We start from the raw sequence: 11,489 nt of genomic DNA, 5'->3' as shown, positions 1-11,489 counted from the left end.
CATCTTTGATTTAATTGTATTTCTTCTTATATATATATATATATATATATATATATATATATATATATATATATATATATATATATATATATATATATATATATATAAATAAAAACTTACATCATAAAAAAAATAATAAAACGATTATATAATTATCACGAGTTATGACGTTCATGAATCATCAGGCAAACGGGGTGGTCAGTTGTCTAAATAAACTCATTTCAATTAATCAAGTCTTAACAAGTTTGATTGCTTAACATGTTGGAAACACTTATTCATGTAAATATTAATCTCATATAATATATAATCATGGAAAAGTTCGGGTCACTACAAAGTGGGGCTATGAAATTCACCTTAGTAAGTAGGAGAGAGTTGTTATTCCTTGGAATAGAAGAGTTGGATGAATGTGAGCAGAAAGTCAACCTAATAACACTTAAGAGTAGTTAAATGTTTTTGCCCAAGTTTAAGTTTAAGTATGCAAGTGTGTAGTTCGTTTTACTAAGTTTTCATTCTTAGTATGTTCCCACTTTTAGTATGTTTCCATTTTTAGTAAATTTCTACTTTTAGTAAGTTAGTGTTAAACACTAGTGAGTTGTCTTAATAAGTCTACCACTTATTAAGTGTGAAAGTGAGTGTATGATCACCATAGTCGGGTTTGACATTGTGCACCATACCTAAACATCTATTCCATTGCCGAGTCACCAGAATGACCAATTGTTACCGGTTGGCCCAGGATTTCTTGACCAAAATCTAAGTTTGGCATTCGAAATCCACAAGCGTCCCATAGTGGTACCAAGGATCACCCTAGGCCTTAAGTAGCGTTGACGTTCGAGTAATCCTCACGCTATCGTGAATGACTATTGTAATCGTATGCTATACTATAAGTAGTATATTATAAGTGTTAGTAGTAGTATAAGTGTGTAAATATTAAGTAGTAGTATAGTATAAGTAGTATTAAGTAAATGATTAGTTGTATTAGGGTTTATTAGTTAAGTAGTATTAGTAGTTAGGGTTAATTAGTAAGTAGTAGTATTAATTAATTAGGTTTAATTAATTAAAGTAGTATTTAATGATTAGGGTTTAGGAAAGTAATGATTAGGGTTATATAATTAGTGTTTAGGGATTAGGTAGTATTAGGGTTTTTTTTATAAATTAGGGTTAGGTCAACTATGGTTATATATATATATATATATATATATATATATATATATATATATATATATATATATATATATATATATATTATCGTGTATATGTATATATATATAGTTTTATATATATATATATATATATATATATATATATATATATATATATATATATATATATATATATATATATATATATATCTGTATGTATGTATATATATATATATATATATATATATATACATACATACAGATATATATATATATATATATATATATAGAAAATATTTTTTTCTTTGTATATATATATATATATATATATATGTAAACCGTATATGTATATATAGTATATATTTTGTTACCATTTTTAAACACTAACAAATCTTTACCAAATCTCTAGGGTTTTGAAGATCTAGCCATTTCCCTTTTTTTAAACCGTATGTATATGTATATATATAAAAATATATATATATTTTTATATATATATATAGGAGCCGTATATGTATATGTATTATATATATATTTATTTGTTTCCCTTTTTAACTATTAACAAATCTTTTAATAAATCTTGTAGGGTTTAAAGATTAAACAAAACTTTTTTTTTTTTACAATCGTGTATGTATATGCATATATATATATTATATTTTTTGTTACATGAACGATATGATTATGATTATGAATAAGATCAAGAACATGAATATGATTATGAACATAAACATGAATCAAAAGATAGAATTTAAAAGTTTTAGATCTAGGGTTATACCTTGATGATGTTTGATGAAGATTAACAAGAAAAAGATGAAGATGACTTGAAGATGAAGATCAAAGCACTTGAATAACGAAGAACACACTTGAAGATTTTGATAAACACGAAGAACGAGCTTGAAGATTACTTGAAGATGGTGGTGGTGGTGTGTTTCTTGGCCGAATTCCAAGAGAGGGAGGGAGAGAGTTTGTGATTTTTGAGAGAGGACAATAGAATGTTTTGGTACAAAAAATGCATTAGCCTAGGTCCCTATTTATAGGTGAGGTTAGAAAGATCTAGAATTAGAGTTTAATTAGGAGTACTTAGGGAACAAGTTAGGGTTTAATGAGGAGGTGTTGGTGGCCGAAATTTGGAGGGCAAAAGGGTCAATTTACCCCTTTAATTTTCGGCTAGGGTTTCATGGGATGAGTTTGGAACTTTTTTCGTTTTAGTCCTTGTACTTTAGATTAGCTTAAATTGGCTCATTAAAGGTTCTAATTTAATTGTTTGAATGCAACAAGTTTTAGAGTATTATATTTTATTCACAAAAGTTAATTAGCTTTTATTTTTCATCTTTTATTAACTTGTAAATTATTGTACAAAGTTAATTAATATGTTTTATAATTCATAATACTTAACAATTGTTGATTAAAGTTTAATCATTAAGTTTTAATTATATTGTTTGGGCATTTAATATTGGAAAAAATATAGAATGGAAAAATGAGGGTCGTTATAAGTTTGAGTTATATCTGATTGTAGTTTTGAGTTTTCGTTCACATTACAAACGGTCCCTCAACTTCGTCTATATTTTCATAATGGTCCCTCAAGTTTACACATTTTAAGAGGTAAAAAATGTAAATATATAATTTAATTAAAATATAAGAAACTAATTCCACCCGAATTTATAACGGGCCCTATCTTCTCGCTGGGTGCGAGTTAAATTTTTCAGAGACCACCGTTCAACTCGAAAAAATCTTATGAACCCAACGGGACTAACTGTACGCGAAACGGACACTTCTCAAAAAAACGCTAAACACAACGACAACCCGTATCTTCCCGCTAGGCACGAGTTAAATTTTTTCGACGACAGCGTCAGACTCGAAATAATTTTATGAACAAAACGATACTAACTACATTCGAAACGGACACTTTTTAAAAAAAACGCTAAACACAACGACAGCCCGTATCTTCCTGCTCGCCGCGAGTTAAATTTTTTTGCCAGGACCATTAGGTTCGAAATAATTTTATCAACAAAACGAAACTAACTACGTTCGAACTGGACGAATTTTAAAAAACACTAAAGATGACGACACCAACAATGATGCATAACAGATGGCCCGTTTACCCTTCTTTAAATATAACTGCGTTAAATATGAATACGCCGGCCGAAAGCCCCCGCCGCATCGCGCGGGCCGGTCCGGACTAGTTAAGACTAAACTATCATGTCAACTAGTAGTGGAAACAGAATTTTTTTACCGGAAGCAACAAAAATTTAAAAGCGTAGCAAAAGTTTTGGGCAAAATATGGATATTTTTGGGTAAAATACGAAGGTTTTTGGGTAATATATGGATGTATTTGGGTAAAATACTGAGACTTTTGGTCAAAATATGGAGATTTTGGGGACAAAATAGAAAGCCTTTTGGACAAAAAAATATCCACTGGGGTAAAATCAAAAAATTCAAAATTTTTCCACTAAAAATTTCGAATTCACTGGGGGCAGGTGCCGCCGCTTGTCCCTTACTACTTCCGCCTCTGAGGTCAACGTCACTTAATAAGTACTTTCTATAATGACCAAAAAAAGACTGAACCTGTGTCATCCATTAAAACTTTCTAGAAAGATTAGGATTAATATAACTTTTCAAATTATTGGAATGTGCAATGTTTTAATGATTTTTTTTGGCAAAAAAACATAAATTTAAATTAAAAAGATCTAAAGATCAATTGGAGTTAAAGAAATACTGATAAAAAATTTAACGATCCCTTTAAAAAAACTACCTAAAAAACAACAATTGAGGCACTGAAGCATTAAAATTGAAGCAAATAAAAGATTTAGAACGTACCCAAATACGTATTGCGAAATCAATTTTTTATATGATGACCGATTTTAAATCATCTCCATCAAAGCAAATATTTTTTTTTATGGCGACAGATTGTAAATCGTTTGCCCTTTTGTATCAAATTTTCTTTGCGTCACATCGAGATAAGCAATATAGTTTGTCCTGTTTGGTCAATAAGTGTTAATACTATAGATCAAACATTCCCGACTTGTCATTTTGTAGGTCACAAGTTCATATATACTTAGACTGATACCGTGTAGTCAGCTTTTGTCTCCAACTCTCCATAGATGACTTCTTCTCTTGGTTTGATAAGTGGAGGGGGTTCTAAATATTAAAAATATCATTTGTATTGTATCATTGGCAATTCTGGAATTATCGTAGCATCTTTTATACTTTTTGTTGGGAATTATGATCTGATGAGTCAAAAAGTATTTTGCATATTCTAGAGTCTGGAGATGTAGAGTCTGAAGTTGCAGACTCTGTCTGGTGTTTACTGAAGTCAACGGTTTTAGATTTCTTGATGGCTAAGCTAATGAATATTCTAGAGATATGTTTAACTTTTAAGAAGATTTGTTTTGATTCAGGTTTATCTCCAGAAGATTGACTTTAGAGTTATTAGCGTATAAGTTTGGTTTTTAAGTTTATCTTTTCCTTATTTGTAGCAAAGTAGTTTTGGAAACCAAATCTCCAGATTTGGTTTTGATCTATATAAATAGGGACGCGTGCTTTTCATTCGATGTATCTTTTGGCACGATCAATATTATCAAACATATATTTCATATCGTGTTCTCTCAATTCTTGTACTTATAATTCTTATTTATTATTCAATTGAGAGTCTGGTGTTCATAGATCAAATACTGTGAACTTATACTTTTAAATGTAAAAAACAAGACACTTTAGATAACTTTTGTTTGTTTTTCTTTTTATTTGTTTCTCGATAGATGCAGGCGTTCCAGTTGGACTAACAAATAGGTATGAGCAGAAAAACCAAAAAACCGAAACCGAACCGGTACCAGTATCAAAAACCATACTGAAAGAGTCAGTATTGGTTTCGGTTCCATGAATTCATCATTTTCGATTTCGGAAATTTCCGGTACGGTTCCAAATATTACCGGTATAACGATACTTGGTACAGAAATTTTACGTAACAAACGATTCAAACAAACGTTTCACTTGTCCCAACAAACGTTTTCAGAAACCGATAAGAAACTTGTCCCAACAAACGTTCTTTAGAAACCGACAAGATGGGAAAAACTTGTACAACTATACATTATAGGAATTCTATCTCGACACGGTGTGCCTTTGTCATTTGTTTCGGATCGAGATGCTCGTTTCACTTCTAGGTTTCAGAGTGCCTTACAAGAAGTCTTGCGAACACGTTTAAACATGAGTACCGCGCATCATCCACACAACGACAGACCAAGCAAACATACGATTCAAACCTTGGAAAACATATCACGAACTTGTATTGTTGCCTTTAATTGATTTCCTCTTACTACGATAGTTATCATTCGAGTATTAGCGCCGCACCTTTTCAAAACTTTATATGGCCGCAATTGTCGTTCTCTTAATTGTTGGGCCGAAGTAGGCGACAAGCAAACCACCGGACCCGAACTCATTCATGAAACAACCGAGAAATTATTCAAACCCAAAAAAGGCTCAAGACGGCCCGTAGTCGCCAAAAGAGCTATGCCGATGTTAGACGTAAACCTCTCGAACCCCAAGTGGGTAACCGCGAAATGTTAAAAAAATCACGCCTTGAAAAGGTGTAATCCGTTTCGGAAAACGTAGAACACTAAATCCGCGACATTTGGATCCTTTTAAAATCTTGGGGCGTATTGGACCCGTTGCTTACCGTTTCGAACTCCCAACTCAAACAAATTCCGTTCATCCTACATTTCATGTATCCAACTTAAAGATGTGTCTTGCGAAACAAGAACTTGTTACCCTTTTCGATGAGCTTACTATTGATGACAACCATCACTTCCTAGGAGAACTGTTAATCGTGAAACTAAAATTTAAAACAACGTAAAATCCCGACCATCAAAGTTCGTTGGAATGCCCAAGGAAGTACCTTCACTCATTCGTAGAATTGGCAACGCAAGATTTTGAGGAAGAAACGATGACTACTACTTCCAACTAAATTTTGGGACGAAATTTCTTTTAAGGTGTAGGTAATGTAACATCCCGCCTTTTTCTGTTAAATTTATTTTAACACCGTCTTTTTTTTAGATAATATCTTTCGTTATCTAAATTCGTATCTTTCGTTAACTAACGTTCTTAATATTTCCGTTATTCGATTATAATATCTCCCATTTATTCTCGCGTATTTAAATTAATTCGTTTGGTTAATTCACGCACCCGCTTTAAACTCGAGGGACCGAAGTTTCCAAGTGGGCAAACTAATTGACTAGGTCAACTAGTCAACCCACCTCCCCACCACTCATTCATTCACCACCCATTTTCTTTCTTTTTCTCTTTACTACTTCCATTTTTACTCTCAAACTCCCAAATCATTCATTCATCATCTAAATCAGATCTAGCAAGCAAACATCAAAATAAATTACGTATTCGTGATCCTCTCTTCATCCTCTTCAATTTGGTACCAATTTTCACTACTTGGGGTAAAGTTTCTAAAAATTCTAATTTTTCTCTAATTTGTTTTATAGACTTGAAATGGTGTTAATTAGTGTCTATGGCTCAAGTCTAACATGAATATGCAATTTATTTGCTCGATCTTGTTGTTTGAGTAACTAGCATGAACACTTGAAAAAGGGTTTGTTAACTCTTTGATTTTGGTTGATTAAATGTTGTTAGATGTTAAACCTTACGTGTTAAAAGTGTTATTAGCATCACTAGCTTCGTTTTGGTATGTTGGATGACATGAAAATCCCACATTAACATGATATTTTATTTTGTGATTCTTGGTTAGGGTTTGATAGATTTTAAAACGAACTTTCGATGCATCAAATGCTTTGTAATGTTGTTGGTAAGTGTTTAGTTGTACTGTATACGTAATTACCTTCGAATCGGCATATTGTATGTGTAAATTGGGTTCCCGAATCATGAAATGCATTTTACGAACTTGAAACTTGAATGATGAACTTTTAACGATCATTCGACGAGGTTTTTGTTGTTGTAAATGATTAACTTGATTGATGATATGTATTTAGTTTTATGGTATGCTTAATTTCCTACGAAACAACGTATTATATGTGTGTATTAAGTTCCCGAATCATCTTATGCATTTTGTGAACTTGAAACCTTGATAATGAACCTTTAATGATCACTTGACGAGAATTTGGTTGTTGTAAATGTTAGATTTGATTGTTGATATGTATCTAGTTGTATTCCTCGTTAAATTACCTTTCCAACGATGTATGGTATGCGATTTAAGTGTTTACGGTTCATTAGTTATGCTTAAATGAAGTTTGGTTCGAGACTTGTCAAATTTCAGCATTTCCACTGGAGTCAGGTAGTGATGCGGCGCATCACTATTGGATGCGGCGCATTAGTATACTGATGCGGCGCATCACTAAGGGATGCTGCGCATTAGCAACTGGCTGTCCAAAATTGCCATTTTTCGTTTAATTCAAACTATGCTATGCACCTCCGATTAACATGTAACTTGTTCTAACATGCTCATATATGATTATAGAACTCAGAAAAATTGTTCGAGACCCGACCCGAACGTGTTGACTTTTTCGTTGACTTTGACTTGACCAAAGTTGACTTTTATTCAAACGTAACCTAATACTTATGCAATCGTTCTAACGTGCCTTTATACTTGTATCTTGCATGAAACTTGACAATTTGACTCACATGCTATATTAATCGAGTCGTAACGAGCCATAGGACTAATTGAACGCATTTCGCCCGACCTTATGTCGTAACCCGTAATTGATACAACTTAATTGTTTAGGTCAAGGCTAATCAACTTTCATTTGCACAACGTTTAATTTCAAGTACTTTGGCATGTAACTACGGTGAGATCATAGTCCCACCTTTCCAACAACTTTTATTCTTTTAAATCGTGAGCTGAGAAACATTTACTTTGTTTACATTTTGTACTACTTACTTTTATACTTTGAACATAAGTACGCAAACAAACATTCCACGTGTGAGTTAGAACAGAAATCCTCAATTCGATTATCATTAGTTACACTTGTCGGTTGTAAGCGAGAACTTATGTTGTGTGGCCATACGGGTTTGACAAACCCTCATTCGGACGGTTCTCTACCGTTATGCGGATGAAATATATTTTTGAGAAACAATGTAGGTTCTAACACTATGTGTATGGGGTAAAAGAAACATTAAGCCTTGATAATTGGGTGCTCGCGAATAACAAATTTTGGAATGCAAATGTTTTGGATAATCGACTTATTGGAAATATAAAATCTTGTGGTTTGAAGATAACGTTTACAGATACACCTATGATTTCACCAACGTTTTTCGTTGACAGTTTTCTATATGTTTCTCAGGTTCATACTTGGCTACTTGATACATGCTTCCACATACTTTGATTACTTTCCTGGAGTTAAGCATACATGCATACGCTAGCGATAGCACTTTTGGATTTAAACTTAAAGCATATCAGTTTACGCTATTTATAGCAACTGTGATTTTCAACTAATTATGTCGTAAGATACTTAAATTTGTACTTTATACTTTTGTAAACTTAAACTTGTTGTCGAACTGTTTGGTAACTTAAACTTTACAAGTCATACACATTTCAAATGAATGTGACATAATTTTGGTCAAACGCGTCTCATTTAGGGACTATGACCACACAACAGGACCTAAGTTAACGGAGCCATCATTGACAATTTTGTCGGGTCGTTACACTCGTGAGTCGTCCCCCCCCCCCCCCTGATATTTAAGATATTATTAGTGATATCAAATTTTAGAATGAATGAATAAATGTCACCATCAATTAGTTTACACGTGTCTAGTAAGGTATTTAAACCTTGATTCAAGTCCCATTCTTATTATTTGTAACTATTTTCTTTTCAATTATACCTTTCTTATTATTTGTATATATTTGTGTGATAAATAGTGACCATTTAACAAAATTTGTGTGTTTTTATTATATAGAGATGGAAGAGGTGATCAAAAAACAAAACAAAAAGGAAAAAAAAAAGAAGGCGACCTCCGAAGCTTAGTTGGATTTTTTTTTTTGTTAAACTCTATTTATACGAATTTTACATGAATTTTTTCTAATTTTTTTTAGACAGTTCATGTATGCAATTTGCAAACGCCGGTGAAGGGTTATTCCGGAAAACTTATCTAGGGTAAAAGCTAGATTTAATTTTCAAAAGATCAAATGTTTTCATAAAGATCCAATTTCCTTAAGGATCTAAATTTTCATAGTCATGTGGGACTGTAAACCACAACGTTACTATCATTGTTTATACCGCTAAATCGAAATAACTGATGTACAAAGTGTGAAGAATAAAGAAATGATTCTAGTATTTTTATTTCAAGAATATATTGCTTGAGGACAAGCAACGCTCAAGTGTGAGAATATTTGATAATGTTAAAAACGAACGTATATTTCATAGTATTATCCCTCAAGAAAGACAAGCTTTTAGTTGCAATTGTTCTATATACAAGTGATATTCGTTCAAATAATAAAAGGTGAAGACAAAAGACAGATTCGATGAATTGAAGACGCAAACGACCAAAAAGCTAAAAAGTACAAAGTACAATCAAAGTGGTTCAAATTATTGATGAGAAACGTCTCAAAATTACAAGAGTACGAGCCGCAAAACGCAAAATACAAGATATTAAATTGTACACAAGGATGTTCGAATAAGGGTATGTTAGCGAATGTTGTAAGGGTGTAAGTCGAAATTCTGTCCGTGTAACACTACGCTATTTTTAATCATTGTAAGTTATGTTCAACCTTTTTAAATTAATGTCTCGTAGCTAAGTTATTATTATGCTTATTTAAGCCGAAGTAATCGTGATGTTGGGCTAAATGTTAAAATTGGGTAATTGGACTTTGTACCATAATTGGGGTTTGGACAAAAGAACGACACTTGTGGAAATTAGACTATGGGCTATTAATGGGCTTTATATTTGTTTAATTAAATGATAGATTGTTAATTTAATATAAAGATTTACAATTGGACGTACCTATAAATAACCATATACACTCGATCGGACACGATGGGCGGGATATTTATAAGTACTAATAATCGTTCATTTAACCGGACACGGGAATGGATTAATAGTCAATGGACTTATTAAAATAGGGGTGAATTATATACAAGGACACTTGGTGTAATTATAGTTTAAGTCGCCAATTAGTTGGAATATTTGACTTCGGATATAAGGATAATTTGATGTGGACACTCGCACTTTATATTTATGACTGACGGACTGTTATGGACAAAAACCAGACGGACATATTGAATAATCCAGGACAAAGGACAATTAACCCACGGTAATAAACTAAAATCAACACGTCAAACATCATGATTACGGAAGTTTAAATAAGCATAATTCCTTTATTTCATATTTAATTGCACTTTTAATTATCGCACTTTAATTTATTGTCATTTTAATTATCGTATTTTTTAATTATCACAGTTTTATTTATTTTCATTTTATTTATCGCACTTTTAATTATCGCACTTTAATTATTGTCATTTACTTTACGCTTTAAATTAAGTCTTTTATATTTTTATATTTTACATTAGGTTTTAACTGCGACTAAAGTTTTGAAATCGACAAACCGGTCATTAAACGGTAAAAACCCCCTTTTATAATAATAATACTACTTATATATATATTTATATTTTTATACAAAAATAGTTTTTAAAAAATATAGCGTTAAACTTGGTGAGTTCCCTGTGGACGAACCGGACTTACTAAAAACTACACTACTGTACGATTAGGTACACTGCCTATAAGTGTTGTAGCAAGGTTTAGGTATATCCACTCTATAAATAAATAAATAACTTGTATAAAATTGTATCGTATTTAATAGTATTTTGTAGCAAAAATATAACTATTTAGTACCCCTTCGCTTTAACATCAGTTATCAATGATCTTGTGAGCTTCAGTTGCGGTTTTCTTCATAATAGAACCACCAGCTGTTGTGTCGATGTCTTTTCGTGTAGCGACGTCGACACCTTTGTAAAATATTTGCACTATTTGAAAAGTATCTAAACCGTGTTGAGGACATCCTCTCAACATTTTTCCGAATCTTGTCCACGCCTCATATAACGTTTCGTTTGGCTTTTGCGCGAACATGGTAATTTCTCCTTGAAGTCTCACGACTTTAGATGCCGAAAAGAATCTTTTAAGAAAATTTTCAACTAAGACATCCCATGTGTCAATCGCCCCTTCAGGTAACGATTCTAACCAATCTTTGGTTTCTCCCTTTAAAGTCCAGGGGAACAACAAAAGATAAATAGTTTCATCCTCAACTTCTCGGATTTTAAATAGATTACAAATCCTATTAAACGTTCGAAGATGTTCGTTTGGATCTTCTTTTGTTGTACCACTAAATTGGCACTGATTGGTTACCAT

At 32.2% G+C, this 11,489-nt stretch overlaps 1 non-coding gene across 1 annotated transcript; it reads left to right on the top strand.

Moving 5' to 3' along the window:
• The first annotated feature begins 11,124 nt into the window (after nucleotides 1-11,124).
• LOC139865164 (small nucleolar RNA R71) lies at nucleotides 11,125-11,231 on the top strand. Its single transcript, XR_011764687.1, has one exon. It is a non-coding gene; the product is annotated as a small nucleolar RNA R71 (small nucleolar RNA).
• The last annotated feature ends 258 nt before the right edge of the window (nucleotides 11,232-11,489 follow it).

Source organism: Rutidosis leptorrhynchoides, chromosome 8 (assembly GCF_046630445.1).
Source record: "Rutidosis leptorrhynchoides isolate AG116_Rl617_1_P2 chromosome 8, CSIRO_AGI_Rlap_v1, whole genome shotgun sequence".
NCBI lineage: Eukaryota > Viridiplantae > Streptophyta > Magnoliopsida > Asterales > Asteraceae > Rutidosis > Rutidosis leptorrhynchoides.
This window is presented reverse-complemented; position numbering and strand designations above follow the sequence as displayed.